Source organism: Vicia villosa, linkage group LG4 (assembly GCF_029867415.1).
Source record: "Vicia villosa cultivar HV-30 ecotype Madison, WI linkage group LG4, Vvil1.0, whole genome shotgun sequence".
NCBI classification, from domain to species: Eukaryota; Viridiplantae; Streptophyta; class Magnoliopsida; order Fabales; family Fabaceae; genus Vicia; species Vicia villosa.
Window position 1 is genome coordinate 151382103 of NC_081183.1, and position 23677 is coordinate 151405779.

Here is a 23677-nt window from a genome sequence, read left to right on the forward strand (position 1 = left end):
ATATTCTAATGAATTATTGAATGATTCTCAACTTGAATTTTCATCAAAATTTTAGTTCTAATGCATGCAAGTTAAACACGTCTTTGGTCAATTTGGAAGTTACATTGAAATTAACAAATAGTAACAACACATCACATATATAATATTCAATTACTTGCACCATTAATATACATATTTCACAATTTTCTAACACCATCTATCATTTCTCAGAAATGGCTTCCTCTATCCTTTACATGATTTTCATTCTTTTTCTTCAACTTATGTTAGTCCATGCAAACATTGCTCCAATTTCATCACTCACCGCCACCACCAACAATAACAATTCATGGCTATCACCTTCTGGTGAATTCGCCTTCAGATTTTGCCAACTTAACACCTCAACAAACCCTTTCATGCTTGCAATATGGTACAACAAAATACCTGATAAAACCATTGTTTGGACTGCCAGAGACTCAAACAACAACAACAATCTCTTACAAGCACCTCCAAGATCAAAGATTCAGTTAACATCAGGAGGACTTACTTTGACTACTCCACAAGATGTAACCATTGTTAGAATGAAACCACAGGGTGCCCAGTGGAGAAATTTGGATTTTGATACTAAGTTGTATTATTATAGAGCAACACTTGATTATTATGGAGTTTTCACTCAATATTCTCATCCAAGAGACACAATGGCGAAGCAAGAATGGACTATTGTGAGGTATGTTCATGAGAACATTTGCAATGATGTGGACAATGAATTCTAGACTGAGTTGAGTGCCATTGGTAAAACCTGCCACAAAAACTTGGTAAGGTTGATTGGATTTTGTGATGAGGGAATCCATAGAATGTTGCTGTGACAGCTAAAGTGGATGTTTACAGCTTTGGCGCCATGTTATATTCATCTTCTGATTATAAAAAAAAAGTAATGAAAACCTGCCAACCAACAACATAACATAACCCTTTCAACCAAATAGCAAGAGTAATACAAGATAGCATGTGTAATACTCCCCTAATGTTCTTCAGAGTTGAAACAATCTTTACCTTACAAATCGTTCTTCAGAGTTGTCTGGGACATCATTAATCATGAGAGCACCATTAGGTGGTTGCCAATGTTGGGGAACAATACTAGCCGTGGCCTTTAAAACCTACAGAAAAAGAAATCAGAAATATTTAAAAGAGTACATGTGCTGTAGACACAGAAACTGTTTGGTATCCTATTGTTGAAAGTAAGTTCTTCTTCAACCACAATTTACTTCTCTCAGATTTACTTACATGTGTGATCATTTTCTCATGAATTTTTTTTTTGTATTTTTGAGTGAATGTGTATAATGGTTTGACAACTTTTGGATTAATTCTATATAAGGAAAATAGACATGGCCCAAATGCAACTCGATACCTCTCTGCCAAGCTGACAAACTAACTTCACAAAGGCATTTTGTCTGCAAATTCTCAGTTTTAAGTGTTTGCTCATCATGAGTAGATGTTATTTTATATAGAAATAATGCCTTTTTAATTTCAGTGTTTGGTCATCAGTAGCAGACATACCCAGCCTCAGCAAAAAAATTCCAGATGCACATGAGGAAGGGATACATGAGGAAGGGATACAGGTGGTGGAGGTTCAACGGTGAGGTGGTGGAGGGATTGGAGGTTTAATTGAATATAAGGGATAAAAGGGTAAAAGCTATGGTCATATACAGTCATCAAGTCTTATTTTGCCACATCATCAATTAATTCAAAGCCCAGTCAACAAAGAGGGTAAAAGGGTGTGGTAAATCCAGGATTTATGTTTTATAAGGGGCTTTTAATAAAAAAAAAACTTCAGGGGGCTCAAACCAAAACTCGCTATAATGGCAGGGGGTGAAGTATATTAAACCCTAAAAAATAAAATAGATAGTATATTCATAGTAACATGTTAGGGTGTTCGTGATGCGGTTTAGGTTGGGCGGTTTTGACGTGAAAAATCATCCGAACCGCAAGAGAAAAAAGTGTGTGGTTCAGTTTGGATTGATTCGGTTTTTTCTTCCAAAAATTTATTTAGTCATACATACACATATAGATGACAACATAACTTTGTATTTAGTCATTTATGCGTTATCAAATAACAACAAAATTCATCATATTTGGATAACAACTTTTCATTTAATCTACAAAAATAATATCAGAAGAAAATGGAATAAAAAACATAAAACAATAGCATAAAATAATATCAAAAACATTATAATGAAATAGAAAAAAAGAGGAGATGAAATATTAGAGAAGACGGAGAATAAATGGCAGAAGAGATAAGAGATTAGATAAGAAGATGAACATTGAAAACATATTTGGAAGAGAGAACAGTAGAATAAAAATAATAAGATGAAAAAGAAAGAACTTAATAGATGAAAGACTAGAAAAGAATAGGTGATATGTACTTGGAAAAGAAGATGAGAAGAATGCGCAATACCGCTAGGAGAGATTTGAGAATACTTAAACTGAAACCTAAAGTGTGAAGAAGAAAAAATCATTCGTAATCGTAAGGTTAAGGCATAATAGGTTTGAGTTTGGTTGGATATTAGTTAATTGAAGTTTGGGGAGGTATAACATAATGCGGTTTGGTTCCGTTTATAAAATACAAACCGCAAACCGAACCGAATTGCACGGTTTGTTATAAAATGGCTCAAACACATCCAAACTAAATGCGATTTTTTGCGGTTTGGTTTGGTTCGACTTTGCAATTTTCTATTGGAGTGGTTTGGTTTTGAACACCCTTAATAACATGTGATTAAGACTTTAATTTGTATTTATGTGTTTGGACGGATTTGAACATAGGACGATGCTTGACATGCTTACAAATTTAGTAAAAAGCAACATACTTGTGTGATGTAAATTGTCCTTAAAATTATATATTATATCACACAATCAATTATCATCAATTATCATATATATAGTTATTATTAGACAATGCGTGCATATTATCGTTTTTGTTCTTCACTTAAAAATTATTCGCACTAACAAAAGGTTAAAAAATTAAATATATAATCTTTTAAATTAATACCACTATAATGCTATCATATGCTGACACTTGATAGTGCAAAAAATAAATTCATCTGTGACTTCCTATACTAACATGTTAGAGACACTTTATATTATCATTATTTATTTTATAATTAAATAACTTATTTTAAATTTATATCTATATCTAAATAAATTTTATATCATATTAAATAAATTTATCCGTATAGATGCCCATATATTTTCTTAGTAATGAAAAACAATATTGCAAGAGTGGCCGCACTAACATAAAAATGGAGTTGTACAAAATTAAAAAGTATTTTCTTTATATGACTAATTTCAAATATAACCCATCTATTTATATAATTTTGAATTACATACACTTGATGATAAAATCAAAATATTGAAATGGAGATTGCACAATTGTGTTGATATCAATGAGAACAGGGACTTTCCTTTCTGTAAAATTCAGCAGCAAGTTTGAGCTTTTATCTAAAACAAAAACTGTTTGTGATCTTCAAAAAGGGAGACCCCATATGACTTTGAACAAATTCTCCAAAATTTGCACTGCCTTGAGTACTATCATAGTGTTAAGATAAGTTATCCCAAAATATGCAAGTTAGACTTGGGTTTTTGTATTCAGAAGCATGGTGACCTAACATAAAATATCTTGTATTTGTTGACTAGCATTGAAAACGGACGAAGTTCTTGATAACCAATGAACTATTTGATTTCAGGACATAAGCCGCTCTCGAACTTCACACACTTCGACCCTTAAGCTTCCACATCATTATAGTGGGGATGAAATCTGACCAACTCCTAAAACTTAGGTGTATAGTCGTCCACAATCATGTTTCCTTGCTTCAGCTATAAGAACTCAATTTTTTCTTATTGCGAACATCATCCAAAAAATACTTCTCCAAAAACTCTTTCTTGAAGTTCCCCCAAGTGATCTTGATACCTGCAACTTCCAACCTCTGACGAGCATTATCCCACCAATACTCAGCCTCCTCTGACATCGTATGTATCTCAAACAATACTATCTGTTTATCAGCATAAACCATATTGATCGAGTTCACTTATAATAACAATTTTTACGCTATTGGAATGACGTCATTTGAAACATTGTACGGCCGGAGGTGTATAACACCTTTGTGTTGGTATGAATCTGGTCAGAGTGTTGTACTTGGACCGTAAATTTTCTACCAGACTACTGAGAAGGTGAAGTTGATCCGAGATAAATCAAAGCATCACAAAGTAGGCAAAAAAGCTACCATGATAAGAGGAGGAAATATCTGGAATTTAGGGAGGGTGATCATGTGTTCCTAAGAGTCAATCATGTGACTGGTGTTGGGCGTCCACTAAAATCAAAGAAGCTTACTCCTAAGCAGTGTTTAAAAATCGGGTCGGTCATCAAACCGATGAAGGTACTGGGTTACTGGTTCATTGGTTGAACCATTGGGTCAGTGGTCGAACCGCATGACTAAATCGGTTTAAACCGGATAACTCAGTTGAATAAACCGGTCTCTATTACAATACTATATATTTATTAAATCGGTCAAACCAGATGACTTAGTCTCAAAAAAATATTACAACACCTACAATTGTTAATCTTGAGAATTTGTGACAAGTATGGAATGTTGTTATCTCTCCTGAGAATCAAGATGATATAAATGCTTCACATTGAGATTCCTTAGGATTACTTTTGAGATTCACTAGTTTTTTTTTGTATTTCTATCTTGTAACTCTTGAAAGTGTTTGTACCTTAAGGTGATCCTTGTCCCTCTGAAAACTCTTGAGAAAGTTGGTACTTCGATGATCCTCAATGACCCCCGATTGTCCCTCGATGACCCTTGCCCCTTTTAAATGTACCAAGGATGTTTTGTCCATTATTATTAACGAATGAAAATTTCTTCTTCAAGTTACTATATTGTGTTTACATTTACAAAATCCTTAAATAAGTCCTTGAAAGATGTTTATTTTTTACATTCAAATTCTAAATATAATCATCACTCACAACAAAATAATACAAAATATAAATATAAATAAATTTTAAACCAAGTATAATTGCAAACAGAGGAAAAGTTGTTCCAAATAAGATTTGAATAAGGTCTAATTATAATTTTTATAAAAAAAATCACGAAAATGGCGTCGTTTTGTGCAAAAAAAAAGTATGCATTTGAACCACCGGTTTTCTAAAACCGCCGGTTCACCGGTTTTTTCCGGTTCTCACCGGTTCAATAGCATATCTGGTCCAATAATCAGACCAGACCAGTGACCCCTCTGGTTCCAGGTCTGACCGGTCCGATCGGCCAGTTTGGTCCGGTTTTTAAAACACTGCTCCTAAATTTATCGGTTCATATCAAATTTCTTAGAGAATTGGAATTGTGGCTTATAGAGTGACATTCACCCGATCTTTCAAATTTGCATGACGTGTTCCATGTGTCGCAACTTCAGAAGCATATTCCTGATCCGTCTCACGTGATTCAGATGGATGATGTGCAAGTGAGGGACAATCTTACGACAATCTTAAGGTAGAAGCATTGTCTGTGAGGATTGATGACCGAGAGTTGAAGAGGCTGAGGGGCAAGAAGATTGTTCTAGTGAAAGTTGTTTAGGGATGAGTTGTTGAATGAAATATGACTTGGGAGTTGGAAAGTCGGATGCGAGAAATATATCCGGAGTTGTTTGTATTAGGTAAACTTTTGAGGACGAAATTTTTTTAAATGGAGAAGAGTTATAACACCCTATTTGAATTATTTAATTATATAGAATATTTTATTTATATTGTATGTTTTGAATGATTGAGACTAGTGTCCCTAGAATATTAGAATACTAAAAGAGTTTGTAAGAATTTACCGGTACTTAGAGAGTTTGTAAATTTATCTTTTAAAAAATTACATATTGAATACTAAAATATTTTTGTTGAAATATTCTGAATACTAAAATTACATATCCGGAAACTCTTAAAAAAAGCCTCCACTATCAACATGCTGGATTTCATTCTTATCAAAGAATTTAAAGTCAACATTATCCCTCCTGAAGCTCCCTCCAGGGGCGGAGCCAAGGCCCAGCTAGTCCGGGCAGGTGCCCGGGCTCCACCCCTATTTTTTTTTGAATTTCCCCCAATTTAATAGTCAATTTTTAGACAAAATCATGGACAAAATTAGGGCAAATTAGTAAAAATAGAGTGTGAAAATTAAAACAGATGAATAATCAATGGTATAAAGCTTTTGCCCAGGCTGCGTAAAATTTCTGGCTCCGCCACTGGCTCCCTCCATAATTGAAGTGATTTGGACTCCTCCATCGTTTGGATGGATTAAGTGCAACTGCGACGGGGCCTTCTTACATGACTCTTCTAATGCTGGCGGTGCTGGTTTGTTTCGCAATTATAGAGGAGACTTCATCCTTGCTTTCGCGGAAAATATTCGCTGCAATTCTTCGGTTCATGCGGAATTTGGTGCGGTTGTTCGTGCCATGGAGATAGCCATCGATAGGGGTTGGCAAAAGCTTTGGGTTGAAACCGATTCTTCCTTGGTCGTCAAAGCTTTCTCCAACCACAGATTAGTGCCTTTTATTTTTAGGACCCGTTGGTCTTTCTGCTTACAGCAAGCTAACTTTACGAATATATTTATCTCTCACATCTATAGGGAAGGTAACTCCTGTGCCAATTTTTTGGCTAATTTAGCGTTCGGCATTGGCTCTACCATTATTTTAGATTCCATCCCATTGGGGATGAGGAATGATTTTGTAAAGAATAGGTTAGGTATACCTTTCTTTAGGTTTGCGTAATTTGGGGCTAACTGGTTCCCCGTTTTCTACCGTTTCTTTTTATATATATCACCATCTTATTTAAAAAAAGAAAACACCGAATCACACAAAAAAAATTAGTTGTGTTTTTTTTTTTTTGTCTGTTTTTCCAACAGGTATAAGATACTGTTTTATATTTTTGTATTAATGTACTTCATCCAGCAAAATGAATGTGAAAGAGTTACATAATTTGATGGATGAATAGAAAAATATATATTTTAATACCATATTAGATTTTTATACTTAATATTTTTTTTTTTACAAAACTAACTTGAAATTTGTGGACAAATTAATCATTAACTTAGATTGATAAAAGTTTATCAAACAAAAAACATGCTAGTATTTTCTATTTCTCATGTCTTAGTAACCATCTCTAGTGCCTCTCTTGTTTGTCCAAGAATGTTGAATACTGTTTCTGCTATGTGAGATGATGTGAGACCAGCCACGGCCAATTGCTCAGCAGGTGAGCCATGGTCAATATAAACATCAGGAATAACCATTGGCCTCCACTGCATAATATCAAACACATTTCAATTTCCAGCAACTAGCTCAATATTTAAGGCCAAGTTAGAAAAACAAAAATGATTCATAGATACCTTCAATTTTCCATCAAGAAGACCATCTAGGGCCATGAACTGAGCAACATGAGATCCAAATCCTCCTACTGATCCTTCTTCCACAGTGATCAAAACATCATGTGATTTGGCGAGGCGGCGAATGAGGGAATGGTCTAATGGCTTGCAGAAACGTGCATCGGCCACCGTTACATGTAAGCCATGCTGTTCCAACTTGGCAGCTGCAGCTACACAGTTTTGTACTGCTGTTCCAAAACCCAATAGGGCCACTCTTTCTCCTTCAATCAATATCCTACCTTTTCCAATCTATTAAAATGCCAAGTTATAAATGTTAAACTCATTTGCAAAAACTGTTTTTCAATTGTGGCCAAAATTCTAACTCACCTCAAGAGGAGTGCCTCTATTGCCTGGTGGTAATTCAACACCAATTCCATTGGACCTTGGAAATCGGAAACAACTAGGTCGATCGTTAATGGCAACAGCAGTAGCAACCATGTGGATCATCTCTGCTTCGTCCGAAGAAGCCATCACCACCATGTTAGGGAGACATGCCATATAGGTGATATCAAAAGCACCACAGTGTGTTGGACCATCTCCTCCGACGAATCCAGCTTTGTCGACTACCAATCTTACTGGCAGCTTTTGCAAGTCCACATCATGCACCACCTTGGAACGGACACGAAGTATATACTCAAAGCATTATTTACAAAAGTTAGTGTTACTTTATCATGAAGAGTATTAAATTACACTACCTGGTCATAAGCTCTCTGCAAGAAGGATGAGTAAATAGTACAAAAAGGCTTAAAACCTTCGCAAGCTAGACCTGCAGCAAATGTAACAGCATGTTATTCTGCTATCCCTACATCGAAGCATCTTGTAGGGAAACGGCGAAGGAAGTGATTCATGCCAGTTCCACCTCCCATTGCAGCATGAATTCCAACAATGTCTTTGTCAACTTCTGCTTCTGCAATCAAAGCATCAGCAAAGCATGATGTGAGTACCGGGGTTCTAGCCTTGCCCTTGAACTGTTTTCCAGTAGCAAGATCAAACTTGGCAACTCCTGCAAAATTACACAATGTAAGACACATATCATGAACATTAATCATATGCTTTCTATAGAGAAATTGTGTTTTCTTTACCATGGTACTTATCTGCCGCTCTTTCTGCATAAGGATATCCAAGGCCTTTTTTAGTGACAACATGGATTAGTACAGGACCAGTTTTCTCAGTACTCTTAACTTCGTCGAGAATAGCAACAAGATCATCAATGTTATGACCATCAAGAGGACCAATATAGCAAAGTCCAAGCTCTTCAAATAGTGTTGATCCAGAACCACTAATCATGCCACTATGCAAAGGTCCAACAATTTGTTTTGATTGTAACTTACTAAGAGTTCTACTCAAAGCACCGACAGGTTGTATCGGACCATCAAGATCAGCAGTAGGTAGAGAGACTTGTTTATTGTCATTCAGAATAATAATCATGTCAGATTGAAGATAACCAGCATTGTTCATGGCTTCGAAAGCTTGACCGGCTGTCATAGCACCATCACCTATAACCGCGATCACATTATTATTTTCTCCCTTCAAATCCCTTCCAACAGCCATTCCTGTTTGTGCAGTAAAATTGTCAAACTTTAATGAGCCAAATCACAAAACCAATTGTACCTAGAAACATATTTATAGATATGAATAACAGAAATACCTAACCCTGCTGATATTGTTGTTGAACTGTGACCAGTGCCAAAGCAATCAAATTCACTCTCAGACCTTTTTGTAAAACCACTTAATCCATCTTTCAATCTCAAAGTATGCATCTTATTCCTTCTACCAGTGAGAATTTTATGAGCATAACACTGCAAAATTCACACACACAGGTTTGTATTATTATGATCAAGTGTCAAAACCAAATACTATGCTGATAGTAATATATAACAAGTAACCCGATGACCAACATCCCACAAGATTTTGTCTTTAGGAGCATTGAAAACATAGTGAAGAGCAACAGTGAGTTCAACAACACCAAGGTTTGATCCCAAATGACCTCCAGTTTCAGAAACATTGAATATAATATCTGAACGCAGCTCATCCACAAGTTGTTTCAATTCCTATATCACAATTTTAACAACATTAAATACGATTCTCAGATATGTATATTTGAACAATTCAAGGTTTTTGTCTACATTTTCTGGCCAGCTCTCTTGCTTCTTTGTTCTTATTTTAAAGATAAAAAGAAACTAGACTTCCAAAAAACAACACAGAACATATTTATACTTATATTACAAATTTGCAATGATAGCCAGGCCAATATTGTTGCTTTAAAAAGAACATATTCACTAGATATGCCCCGTGTTCAAGCCAAATGGTGAATGTTGCCAAATCCACAATTTATGCAGGTTTTATCTCTAAAGCTATGCTCCCGAGGATTGCCAACTTTATTGGCTTTAGCATTTGTAGTCTTCCTTTCTGGTACTTAGACATTCCAATTTTCAAGGGCAGGTAAAAGATGGCCTACTTGCAACCTATTGCAGACAAGATTAAAAGTAAGCTAGCTGCTTGGAAAGCATCTCTTATCCCTATTGTTGGAAGAACACAGTCGGTGAAGTCAATGGTTCAAAGTATGCTCACTTACTCTATCACAATTTATGCTTGGCTCATTTCCTTATTGAGAAATTTAAAAAGATGGATTAAAAAGTTATTTGGGTTGGAGATATATCTCAAAGGAAAATTTTCACAGTGGCATGGAAGAAAGTTTGACTGCATTATTGTCAAGGTGGGCTTGGGCTTAGATCCTTGACCACCCTCAATGATGTCAACAATTCTTGGCTTGATACTTTTCTCATTATTATTTCTCGTATATATAAAGGTTACAGGGCTATATCGGTAATTACACTAAATAATTACATTTAAACTAATTCCTATTCACATCCCCCCTCAAATTGATGCTGCTTGTCAATGAGCATCAATTTGCTAACAAGAAACTGATGACGTGGACGCGGAACAGCCTTGGTAAGAATATCTGCAATCTGCAACTGAGTACTGACATGAGGAAGTGATATTATTCTGTCATCATAAGCGTCACGGATTGAGTGACAATCAACTTCAATATGTTTGGTGCGTTCATGAAAAACAGGATTCGCAACAATTTGGATGACACTTGTATTGTCAGCATAAAGTGAAGTTGGCTCTATTTGAGGAAATCCAAGTTGTAGCGGTAAAAATGTGACTCGAGCGTTATCGCGCGCTCGAAATATCAACAGAGTCGCCACCGAACTTTATTTATTCCAAAGAGGAAAGGGAAAATATCGATAAAACCCACGAAAGAAAAGATAACGGATAAGATGGTCGTTCGTAACCAAATTAGGGTTCGGGAGTCGGTTAAGCAAGGGGAAGGTATTAGCACCCCTCACCTCCATCGTACTCGATGGGACCCATTTAGTTAGTTTTATGAATGAGTGTTTGCGTGATGTATGCGTTCTTTAATTTATTAATCAAGAAAAGAAAAGGGGTTTTTATTTTTTATTATTGTGAAGGAAAAAGAAAGATTTTTTATTATTATGCTCGCCAAGACGTTTGTATCTTGTGCCTACGTATTCCCTAGTGCAATGGGAAAGTCAGAGCAATCGTAGTTCGGGCTAGGAACCACGAAAGGTTTGTTGGTTGATTTTAGCGAGAGGTACTCGATCGCTTTCAAATGGAAATACTACGCGCACATGGATATGATATCACTACAAGAATGGATGACTAAATCAAGATAAGACATGATTTTGGCCATCATCGCATTCGAGTGGAAGATGTTCGATCTTCACATGTGGAAGTATGTTCGTATTGAAAATTGGATAAGTGTCTCGTTTATGAAAAGAGTTTTAAAATGAAAAGGCCATAAGGCAAAAAGGTTGAATGAAATTGAGATTGTGTTTTAAAGGGACATTTAGCAAAGGATTGAGCATAGGTGTTCACCTAGCGCGTCTTTACCCAAGGTATTGAACAGGAGCGAGCCCCATTGTCACTTGTTGTCCTTGTTAATTAATTTGTTTCAAAAGATCAAGGTATTCAAGAGGTGTGCACTTCTTGTCACAAGATCTTTCGGTTTGATTAATGTGTTTTAATTCAAAAGATCAAGGTATTCAAGAGGTGTTCACCCCTTGTCACAGGATCTTTTGGTTTGATTAAGTGTTTTAGATTCAAAAGATCAAGGTATTCAAGAGGTGTGCACCCCTTGTCACTCAATCTCTTGGTTTGATTGATGTATTTTGATTCAAAGGATCAAGGTATTCAAGAGGTGTGCACTTCTTGTCACAGGATCACTTTGATTAATTAAAGAGTTTTGGTTCAAGAAAATCAAGGTATTCAAGAGGTGTGCACTTCTTGTCACTTGATTTCTCGATTTATTTAAGAAAGCATTTTATTGTTTGATTCAAAGGATCGAAGGTATTCAAGAGGTGTGCACTTCTTGTCACTTGATCACTTTGATTTTATTAATGTGTTTTAGTTTCAAAAGATCAGGGTATTCAAGAGGTGTTCACCCCTTGTCACAAGATCTTTCGATTTAATTAAAGAAAGGTTTAAAAAAATGTGTTAATCCAAAAGAATCGAGGTATTCAAGAGGTGTACACTTCTTGTCACACGACCTTTCGGTGCGGTTAAGAAAAAGATTTTTGAAAAGAAAACTCGACTTTGGATCGAGAAATGATTTGAAATGACTTGGCGTTGGACCAAGGTTTATTTATTTTCGAATTGTGAGATTAATCTAATATTTTTAGTATTTTAATAATAATAACTAATAAAAAACTTAATTAAAAAGCATATTTTTTTTGTATTTGTTTTTATGAAATCTAAATCTAAACATATTTTTTATATTTTTATATTGATTATGAATTATGCAAAACAAATGTTAAATAAAACTAAAAAAAGAAATTAAATAAACGAATAGGCTAAAAAAAACAATACGATGGGGGTGTACAAGGAAATTGGGTGTAGGCCCATAATAAAACAAGAAACTGGCCCAAGACTGATTAAAAAAAATAATAATAAAACGATGGACCTGGGCCGGGTCAGGTTGACCCAGGATCCATCTCCTCCTCACACTCAGCGGATAGAAAAAAAAAGGACCTAGAACCATATGAATGGTCCGCCTCTCACTCTTCTTCCCCAACTCCCATTTCACGATTTTCTCTCTCAATCTCTCTGTTCATCATCGCGACTCGCTATGCTTTCTCTCTCGATTCGCCTTCATTCAAAAAACAACAACGATGACATAACCGTCATCTCTCAATCGATTCAACAGCAAAACTCTCTCAATCTAATCTCTCCGAAATCTCTCATCTCGGTTCGGTTTCAAACATTTGTTTATCGATCTCTCACTCTTGTTCGATGATACGGTTCAGCAAGCACAAACGAAAGGGAAAACATTCAAAAATAAGCAATCAAAATGGAATAGACCCAAATCGGAGACATTCATCATTCAACAAGAATCACGAAAAAGAAGATATAGCTACAATTAACATTAAGCGCGAATGAAAATAGCACAAGTGAGGAACTCGAAAATACCAACTCTGAAAGTTCTCAGAGGCGAAGATAAATCCAAGTGAATCGATCCTCCTTGCTTTGTTCTCCTCCTCTTCTGATGCGAAAATCTGATAATGACGTGTTGTTTACTTCGGGATGACGTTGTAGCGTTGCTGTTGTGTTGTCACTGTTGTGGTTGGTTCTGTGCGTGTGAAGGTGCTGTAGGTTGCGAAGGTGTGATGTTGTCTGGCTGAACGTGAGGTCGTGTGAGGAGGTTTGGTTGCTGGGTATGCGGTTGGGTCACGAATGGTGTGAAGATTCAGGTGTAGCTTTTTCGGTTTTGGAGTGAATGAGAGGCTGAGTGATTCCGATGCTGTTGTTTGTTTGTTATGTTAAACTGTGTGTTGACTGTAGGTGAAAAACGTTTGGTTGAAGGTGGTTTGGAGTTGAGTGTTTTCAGTGAGGTATGAAGTGGAGGATCGGTTTTGAGCAGAGGTTTTTTGTGAATCGTTGCTGCCTCCCCTTTTCTTTGCCTGTTGTTCTTCGTTATATAGAGGGACCTAAAGGGTTTTTGGGGGGAAATTTGGTTGGAATTTGAACACTTATGTGTCATACCCCAAATTTGTCCTACCCCTTATTTCTAACTGGCTTTAGCTTATGCATGTCATAATTTCATGTACATACTCTCCATTAGGTCATTTGAATAAACTTTGCATTCATCCATTTAATAAGACATCTAAAAATATGGGATCAAGGGTCATGAAGCAAGTTGAAGTTTCACTTGGGTCTTGGCGAATATTGTTCGAGTTTTGTTTCTTCTATCACAAGATATGGGATTAATGGTTAGTTTGAAATTTGAAGTGCAAGTTCTGTTGATATCAAGCATTGAGAGAAGTAAAGAAATAATTGATCATTTAAATTTGGAAAAAGAAGGAAAATTAAAGATGATCTCATTGGGCATAAGTTGACTTTTCATAAACAAGTCAACCTTGGAATGTTGATTTTTGTTGACCAAGTCATGTTGACTTCCTCATTCAAGATGGACTATGATCGCTTCCTTTTGAGATGCATTAGGATCATATTGAATATCGAACACTGAAGCATGAAAAGTTCAAATTCAGAAAAGTATGGGAATTCACTCAAAGAAAAAAAAGTTTTGTTCATTACACTATTCAACCATCATCCTATTACAAAACAAAGGAAATCATTACATAATATTCCACAAAAAAAAACACAGTTGATCCTCCTAAGGCCTATTATCCTTCAAATCTTCAAAGACTTCTTCATTCAGCTTCATGTTGTTTCCATGGTGCACCATGTATTGCTTCCATCTTGCATAATAAGACTTACTGCCTGCACATAACCAATAAAATAAAACATTTAGCAGGCACACATCTCCATTCAACCAGAAAAGACCAGGCATCAATGCATAAACAAATTCAAACGGTTCAAAACCACACACCTTCATCAACACGGTGCCGAACCTGCAACATACAAAAAACCATTCAAAAACCTGCCATGCAATTCAAAACAATTTTGCGGCACTTAATAAACCAAACCAGAAGAATCATTTTCAAGTTAAACCACTGCAAAGCCAGAGAAATTGGTCCAGAAAAAGGCGCAAAGTCAATACATCTGTTCAGAATTTTATATACAATAATCAACATTCACCAATTCATTCAATTCAACCCTTCCATACCAATATTTCAAAACCAAAAATAGACCCCTGCTCCCACATTTTCAAACTCACAGTTACCACCACAAATGCATTCACATACATAGCTGATACCATAAAGCATCACTAACATACCGTACATATCAAACCTGTCTAGCCAAAATATAAAACAGTGCATCAAACAAATTTCCCTGCATATTGTCAATACCAACAGCCTGCTGCAAACTAACAGTTCAGTTTTAACATTCCACACAAAGCCATTCAATTCAAAACCAATACCAAACGGAGGCGAGTTGAATAAAAAGTTCAGCCACAAACCATTGCAACTACCACATGTTCAGTTATTCAGTTACTAACAGAAGCAATTAACCAACAGTTTAAGTTACTAACCTTTTGCTAGCATTTCATTCCTAACAGTTTTATTCCTTTTAACCCCTTTCACTCCAATTCAAAAACCTAACAGCATCTAAACTACTAACTTCCTAACTATAACTACTAAACAAACTGAAAACAGATTCCCTAACTACCTTCTAACAGAACTAACTGAAACAACTTCAAAACTGTCATAACAACCTCCAACTTCTCCTAGCAGAATATAACCGGTCCCTAACTGTAACTAACACCTAACCTCCATAACTGAATTGCAACTAACTCCTAACTGATTCAATCCGCACCACTCAATCTCTAACAAACTTCACTAAATCCATTGGCTCAAATCAATCACCTTCACCTATAAATTCAAACTTCCCTCCACAATCCAAGACTTGACGCCATTCCCTTCACTTCACTCCAAACTCCTCCACCATTTTTGCTCTTCATCATCCTGCTTCCAGAACCATTCATCATTCTCAGACGCCATTTTCCATCACCTTCATACTTCAACCTTCACCTTCATCATCATCATCTTCTTCTCTCTGCACTCTCTCCCTCTCTCAGATTCCACACTCTCTCAGTAACACATCATTCTTTCGTCTTCCTTCTCCTTCCACTCTCTCTGACCTCACTCACACAAAGCTCCTTCGACATATCCTTTGAAGTTTCACATCGAAACTTCATTGGGATAGAGCTAGACCTCAATCCATTCTTCACACACACTGAATTCAGAATAACAACACGCGACACGCCAAAAGTTCCCAGAGAAATCGAAACAAAAAAGAGGAGAAGAAGATAGCTCAAGAAAGGAGAGAATAACGAAAAATTACCGGAACGAAGTACTCCGCGCGTTTATTTCGCCAATCAATCAAAGAACTCTCCTCTCTGACTTCGTAATCTTCAATTACTTCCCGCAAATCCAGGTAAACCTCTTGATACATTCAATCTCGCGTTTTGTGTTTGGCTATTGTGATTTTGTTCGATTCGGAGGTGAGAAACGGAAGATGATAATTTTGCTTCGTTGTAATTCACGGTGGAAGGAGGTCGATGTGGGTTTCGTGATTGAGAGGCTGAGATGTTTCGGTCAGAGACGGCGAGATTCCCCATCGCCGCCGTTATTGTGTAGAAGGAGGAGGGGGATTTGAATGTCACACGAACCCTAGGTCCCAATTTCACTATCTTTTCCTTTTTTTATTTTATTTTTATTAATTGATAATTTTGTAATAAAAATCTGAATAAATCTGGATGCAAGTGGATCAGTTCAATAATTCCTTGGGCTATGCACACGAAACTGCTAATTACACCACCCCTTGGCCCATGACATCTTTTTGCTGGACGAAACTGATACAAAAAACTCTGTTGGGCCAACACCCTGGGCCCAACGCCTCTGCTATATGCATCACTGAATTCAACTTGCACCCCCTGACTCCATTTAATTGATAGTTTTTTAGGTTTTTTACTTAGTTTTTTTGCTACTTCTTTTAGGTAATGGAATGACATAAAAATCTCACAATAAAAATACTAGTTTAGGCGTATTAAAATTTAGGTTTTAGGCTAGTACTAATTTTGGCATTTAATTTCCTTCATAAAAAACCCATAAAAAATAAGTAGTTTTTAGTTTTAATTCAAAGTGGTGTAAACATGATAAAAATCTCTTGACTTTTGTTAGACTTTTAGGTGATTGTTGACATAAAAAGCTTATAAAAAAAATAGTAGTATTTTTTAGTTTCATTTTCGTACTAATGCTTGAATCGCTTTTGTAGTATTTCCATGATCGTTTTGTGTAATTGTTGTGTGACTTTGTTGCTTAGTTTTTGGCCTTATTTTGGGCCTATGTTGTTAATACCACTTGTATGCTTCTTTTAGAATCTATCTCATGTTAACAATAGGAATTAGAATAACTTAGATTAGAGAATAGGTTAGTTCCCTCTTGCATTCTTTTTCTTTTTCAACTCTTTTAAAATGCTTAATAAAAGGAAGATGCGAATCACATTAAGAAAGTGATAGAGAAATGAATGGGATTCATTCCCTAATCTGTTTCTCAATCACTTAGTGGCATAGAAACGAGTGGGATTCATTCCCTAATCTGTTTCTCGGTCACTACTTAATGGGAGAGAAATGAGTGGGATTCATTCCCTAATCTGTTTCTCAAACATTAATTAATGGGGGAGAAATGAGTGAGATTCATTCTCTAATCTGTTTCTCAAACATTACATAATGGGATGGAAGTGAGTGGGATTCATTCCCTAATCTGCTTCTCGATCATTATACATTTTATGTGATTCGAATCGTGAAGTAAATTCCCTTAAAAAATACACAACCAAAAACACTTAAAACATCTAACAATGGTTCAGACTAAAGCAAAGTAGAGAAAGTGGTGAGTGGCCCGGTATTGGGTACTGTTCATCACTCATCTACCCTAAAAGACACAAACCAATCTCTTTCTTCTTCTTAAGGGCATCGTTATCTCCGTTCCATTGCATCCTAGGCTGTCCCCTTGTGCAAGAGCGCGAGCGTTAACTTCGCCCAACTAAAAAACACAAAAACAAACAGAAAATCTTTAGCCGAGCTACGGTAACTCTGATTCCTGAAAAGGATACGTAGGCAGCGGGGTAGGGCCCGTGCGAGTACAATTCTTTATTTTCCCTACATTTTGCATTCATTCCGCATTTAGACATAGACATAGATATACACCCTTTAGATAGAAACAAACATAGGTGGATACCATCGAGTACGATGGGCGCGAGGGGTGCTAATACCTTCCCCTTGCGCAACCGACTCCCGTACCTTGATTCTCTGGTCGCAAGACCCTGTTCCTTCATTTGTTAGGTTTTCTGATGTTCCTTTCCCTTATGGGATAAATATATTGGTGGCGACTCTGTTCATTTTTCGCGAGCGTGCGACAGCTGGCGACTCTGCTGGGGATGTTGCTAGACCTGTTGCTGGTCCATCCTTAGTGAGTCGATCCTAGCCTGCGTTTGTTTGTTTATTTACTGGGTGTTTATTTGTTTTTATGGCTATACCTTGTATATATGTTTGCATGTTTACTTTTCTGCCTGCATATCATGTTTATTTCTGTTTGCACATCATGCATATGGATTATATTCTGTGTTCCTTGGGGTCTTCTGTTCTGTTTTGCAGGTTGGGTGGGATTGTTCTATGAGGTAAAAGGCCCAATACCCAGGCCATGAGTGATACCTTAGGAACTAGGAATAGAGTGGCCATGACGGACAGAAGACGTATGTCTGATTGATCCGATCATGTATCCACGGACAGAGCTTGGTTGAAAGAGGCAATATCGTATGATTACGCCTACTTTCAATCCTCTGTTGGCTTTTTTGACCTACCTTGACCTAGATTCACCTGTGAGTGGGGAGGGATATACATGACAGGTATCGTTGGTGACTATTCTGTTCTGTTGGTGACTATTGGTTTTCCTGGTATTCAAAAAGGTGTCGGACCTTTGATCCTGTGACATTCGACCTGTATCAGTTATTCAGAAGTTTGTACAGTGGTTACTAAGATTATGTGGACTGTTGACCCCATGCTGTTGCATCGCATAACATCATTTCTTTATCCACTTCATTTATGGGGGATCCTAAAGTCTATTTCCAAAAAAAAAAAAAGAGAGAAAATAAAAGAAAAGATATGTAAAAGAAAAGGAAATAGAAAAGCAAAAAAAAAAGATACTCTATACAAAAAAGGAAAGCTTTGATTCCAAAAAAAGAGATAAAAAAGAAGAATGAAAGTGTGCGAAAAGACTTTAGGATCTCTCATAAACGAAACATGCACTCACACTATCATGCATTTCATGGTTCTCTCAGATACTTATGGGACCCTTTCTATTCAGATTTCCAGATCAACAACAAATTTGACTTCTCACCGCCACGACTCCAAAATCAACTATGGAACAACTCCGTGAGGAAATGGATGAGATGAAGGAACAAATGGGTCATCTTATGTTGGAGATGTGAGACTTGATCTGTAATCAGGATGCACTAAAAGAGGAGAATAGTCAGTTGAAGACTCAATTGAGCTTGGTCATGGAAGTTCTGAAGACGGTATTAAGGAAGGAAGGGGATGTTGTTCCTACTGCGGCAACAGAAGTTGTTGATCCCTTCTCTTCAGTAGGATCCCTCCCCACTCATGGAACACCCCAGGAAGTTCCTCCTCAACTCCATGTGCCATTACCTCCATGCCAATCTGTTCTTCAAGGAGGCCAAATGTGTGGGAAAAAGCCTAAGATACCTCAGAGAATTCTCGATCCTATCCCGATGCCTTACGCTCAGTTACTTCCCCGTTTGTTGGAGCTTCAGTTGGTTGAGCTACGAGAATTGGCTACGCCTGAAAAGCTTCCCCCCAACTTTGATGCCAATGCTCGATGCGAGTTCCATTCTGGGGCACCTGGTCATGATGTTGAGCATTGTAGGGCGCTGAAACATCAAGTTCAAGATCTCATTGATTCAAAAGTGATTTTGTTCACCCCCGAGGGTATGCTTGTTCGAGGAAATGGGTTTCCGACTGCGGTGGAAGAAAAGGTTGGTTCATACTTCTATGTCAGACCTACTTCAAATCAGAAGCATAATGCACCATCTTGGGTTCCAGGTTTCCCACCTCATCAGTCTCCATTTGTTTCACAGCCAGGTCAAAAGAGGAAGACACCTGAACAGAATGGGTATTGGAATCATTGCCATCAGCAGGGTCCACAAATGCCAAGGAGACCACCAAGAAGAATTGACCCAATTCCTATGACCTATGGTCAGCTGCTTTCTCATTTGCTCAAGGATTCTTTGGTCCAATTCAGGGAGTTTAAGCCCCCTCCAATACCAATTCCTCAAGGATATGACTTAAATGCAAGGTGTGAGTATCATTCTGGGACATCTGGACATTCAACTGAGGATTGTAGTATTTTGAAACACAAAGTCCAAGATCTCATTGACTCTAAAATAATATCATTCACTCCAAATGGCCTGCGCATAAAACGAAGAGTTCACGCATAAGTGAATGCCCGTATTCCAGAAAGTATCAAAAAAAAAAAAAGAAGAATAAGCCCAAATGGAGTCAAGGCTCCTCAACATTGGCAATCATCACTTCATTTCCGTATTCTCACTTCAGTATTCCCTATTTTGGTTGAAAACTACTTCCTTGTCTGGGTTGGTTGGTATGATAATAATAAAAGCACCACAAATTCTCGAGCAACTTAGTCATAATCTTTTCCAAAAAAAAGAAATCAATAATGTTTTGTAGAAGCGTCTCAAGGTTCTTATGATCAGTTGTATCCGTGGAGGTTGGTGTTTCAGTTGGTGTTTGAGTTCTCTTTGCAACAAATAGCTTCTCTAAGTTTGGTGACTACACAAGGTTCCTCCACTTTTGATAATGAATACTTCTACAACATCTATGCTTGGGGCTCCCGCACGAGGGATAAGCAAGACGCACTCTTATCTTGAGCATTGCATCATTCGCCTTGCTCGAATCCCCAAAGCATTACAAATTCTTGGGTGACTTCGTCATAATCTTCTTCCGTGTGATAATCAAGAGTGTTCTTCACAATGCTTCTCATTCTCAAGGGTCTACTTCATATATCAGTTGCCTTTTCTCAGGATCTCCTTCTCAGTGGCCTTGCTAGTTAACAGAGACAAGAAGAATATGAGAAACAAATTGACGTGATTCTATTGCCTTGTACTCATTCGTTTCCTTGTTTGTTGGAATCACAATTGGTTAAGATTCCAGTATTGGGTCTTCTTCACCACAAGTATCTCTCGAGTTGATGATCATACAAGATTCTTTCCATTTAGGATGGCGATTACTACTCTAGAAACTATGCTTGGGGCTCCCGCACGAGGGATAAGCAAGACGTACTCTTATCTTGAGCATTGCATCACTCGCATTGCTCGAATCCCTAAAGCAAGGCAAAAAGTTTACAACTCATGGGTGACTTGTTGGAGTTCTCTTTTGAAGTAATCTGAAGTGTTTGGAAGGAACTGCAGAAAGTATTCAAGCTCAACAAGTCCAGACGGAGTCAAGTCTCCTCAACAATGACACCCATTTAGTTTCTTACTGCATTCTCATTGTAATTTTTCATTTGTGTGTTTAAGCATCAATAGCATGTAAAAACTTGTTAATTTCTGAATGAAAATCATAATACATTGTCTATGTTTGTCTTGAAGTAATCCATTCGTTTTCACTCAAAAATGTTTTTGGCATTACGATACCAACTTTACTAATCGCTTGCTTAGGCAAAGAGCGGAGGGAGAATGATGAAAGATAAAAAATGCAAAATCTCTAATCGTGTGCTTTTGAGTAAAACCCCGCTGAGGATGTACAGGCATTGTTTCAAATCCCCAAACACCGGAGATATAAGGGAGATAGACCCTCGACAACCCCTTTGAGCCTTGGAGAAGGAGTTTCTTTTCTAATCATAAAAACCCTTATTTTAACCTTGGGGCAGGGTAGTGTTCATTTAACTTGATCGAGTGTTCAGAACTCACCAAAAAGGGTATGCATCCAAGGATACAACAATGGTTATCCTTCAAAAGGTTGAGGAATGTCAAAACCGCAATGGTTATCTTTATTCCATCAAAAGATCCCAAAAAGGATCAAAACCACAATGGTTATTCCTCATCAATCAAGGACTCAGGCAGTCACAATATTTCAAACAAATCAAGAGCAACGCGATATCACACGACTTGTTCAAAAAAAAAAAAAAAGAGAATATAAAAAAAGAGCCCGCTAAGTCAACAACTTGAAAACAAGTGACTTAGGCAAAAAAGTTAGGGCATCCCGCTGGACTCCAATATAAAATTCAAGAGAATTTGTCCAGGCAAAAGTTAGGGAAAGCAGAAGCGAAAAACAAGGATTACAAAATAAAAATCCTTATCAAAGGAACAAATTCGTGTGATGATCAATCAAAAGAATAAGAAAGGAGTGACTGCCATGTCCAAAAAAAAAAAACCTCATTGATTCCTCAACCATTCCAAATTCCTTGTGAGGAATGAACACTCATGTCGAGTTAATTGAACCTAGGAATGGAAAACATCATGAAGGGGGTGGGTACCAAATAATTTTGAGCCTAAAAATCCTTTGTTTCTTTAAACCGTGAACCCAGCCAAGTTACAACCCTTAAAAGTCCTAATTGAAGTAGGGTTTATTTTGAAAGCACACTCCGATGAGATAGAGTTTAACTGACTCCCAATGAAGCGAGACTCATATCCATGTTGGTATCGTACATTTGCTTTATCTTCCATATGCAAAAAATCGAGGTTGTGTCAACTAGTGATCCAGTCACAAGAGGTCGCAACCTCCTTTCATAAAAAGTTTTTAAACTTCAAGACTAACATACGCTTTGCATTAGAATTATCACTCTTAGAATTAACATTCTTTTGCATACAAACATCTGCTTAAACATCAAAGAAATTTCAGGATGAGAATCAGTGAGCAACTTGATCATGTCAAAGTACAAGAGACTTGAGAACTCCAAGGAGTAAAAGCTAATCATCTCAAATGTTGACCATCAAGGGGCAAGTTATCCAAAGAACTCCGTTGGGCATGAACAGTTAATGCTTTCCTTGATCACCTTGAGGGGAAGAGTTTGAAGACTCTGTTGAGCGTGGTAAAGTTGTTTCCATGTTTGTTTGACTTCAAAACAAAGAAGGCTTGAGGATTCTAGTAAGATGTACCCAATCTGGGGCAATCATGTCGATAAATCTCTTCAAGCTTTGATCAATCTGGGGTAGTCAAGTCGAGGAATCTCTCTCAAACTCAACCAATCTGGGGCAGTTACGTCGAGATTTGGCAAATCTCTCTGAGGGTCCACTGGGGCAATTTCCTTCATGGGTCGTGAAACTTGGGGCACGATCTTCTGAGTTTTATTGTCGCTCCATGACCATAGGAGTTTATTTCTCCTAGAAATTTGGTCTCTCCTCAAGCATAGGAGTTTATTTCTCCTAGGAGTCGTTCTACTTCCCTAATCAAGGCTCCTCATATGGATTTCTCATCCCCAACATGGTGGATCGAGGGAATCTCCTCAAACTGAAAATCCTCCAAGCAGTGGCACATGGTGAGGAGTCAGAAATCATTCTTCAAGTCAAAGAAGGTGCATCTTACAAATCAAAGTCCAATATCTATTGGCACCTCCACATGGTCCTTAACACTAAGGGGATTTTCCCTGGTGTTTACCTCACTAATGCCTTTATTTGGCACTCTGCATATAGTATTCACTGCATATAGCATTGCATCCTCAAAAGCGTAACATATCCGTCAAAAGCGGAACATTACGCCATAGAAAAAGTCAAACATGCATACAAAGCATAAACCAGATAATGCAAATCAGCCCTCAATCAGGACAATGATACATCCCCACATAAAATGTCCTTACAAACCCCGATTGATATCTGCTACTACATCACAAATCTCCTCCACCCACGGTGCCGATACTGGGTTTTCTCAATCCCTATCCTCAGTATTTTCGATAATCTTCTCGTGCTCCGGCCTCATTGTTTACCCTCATCCTTTGCATCCTTGTGGATCGTAGGTCTGTCAACCTTATCCTCATCTTTTTCAATTCTTGTGGATCGTAGGTCTGTCAACCTTATCCTCGTCTTTTTCATTCTCGTGGATCGTAGGTCTGTCAACCTTATCCTCGTCTTTTTCAATCCTTGTGGATCGTAGGTCTGTCAACCTTATCCTCGTCTTTTTCAATCCTTGTGGATCGTAGGTCTGTCAACCTTATCCTCGTCTTTTTCAATTCTTGTGGATCGTAGGT

At 37.4% G+C, this 23677-nt stretch overlaps 1 pseudogene; it reads right to left on the reverse strand.

Moving 5' to 3' along the window:
- Window positions 1–1022: 1022 nt before the first annotated feature.
- LOC131598083 (probable 1-deoxy-D-xylulose-5-phosphate synthase, chloroplastic) overlaps window positions 1023–23677 on the reverse strand; it is a 48404-nt pseudogene continuing 25749 nt past the window's right edge.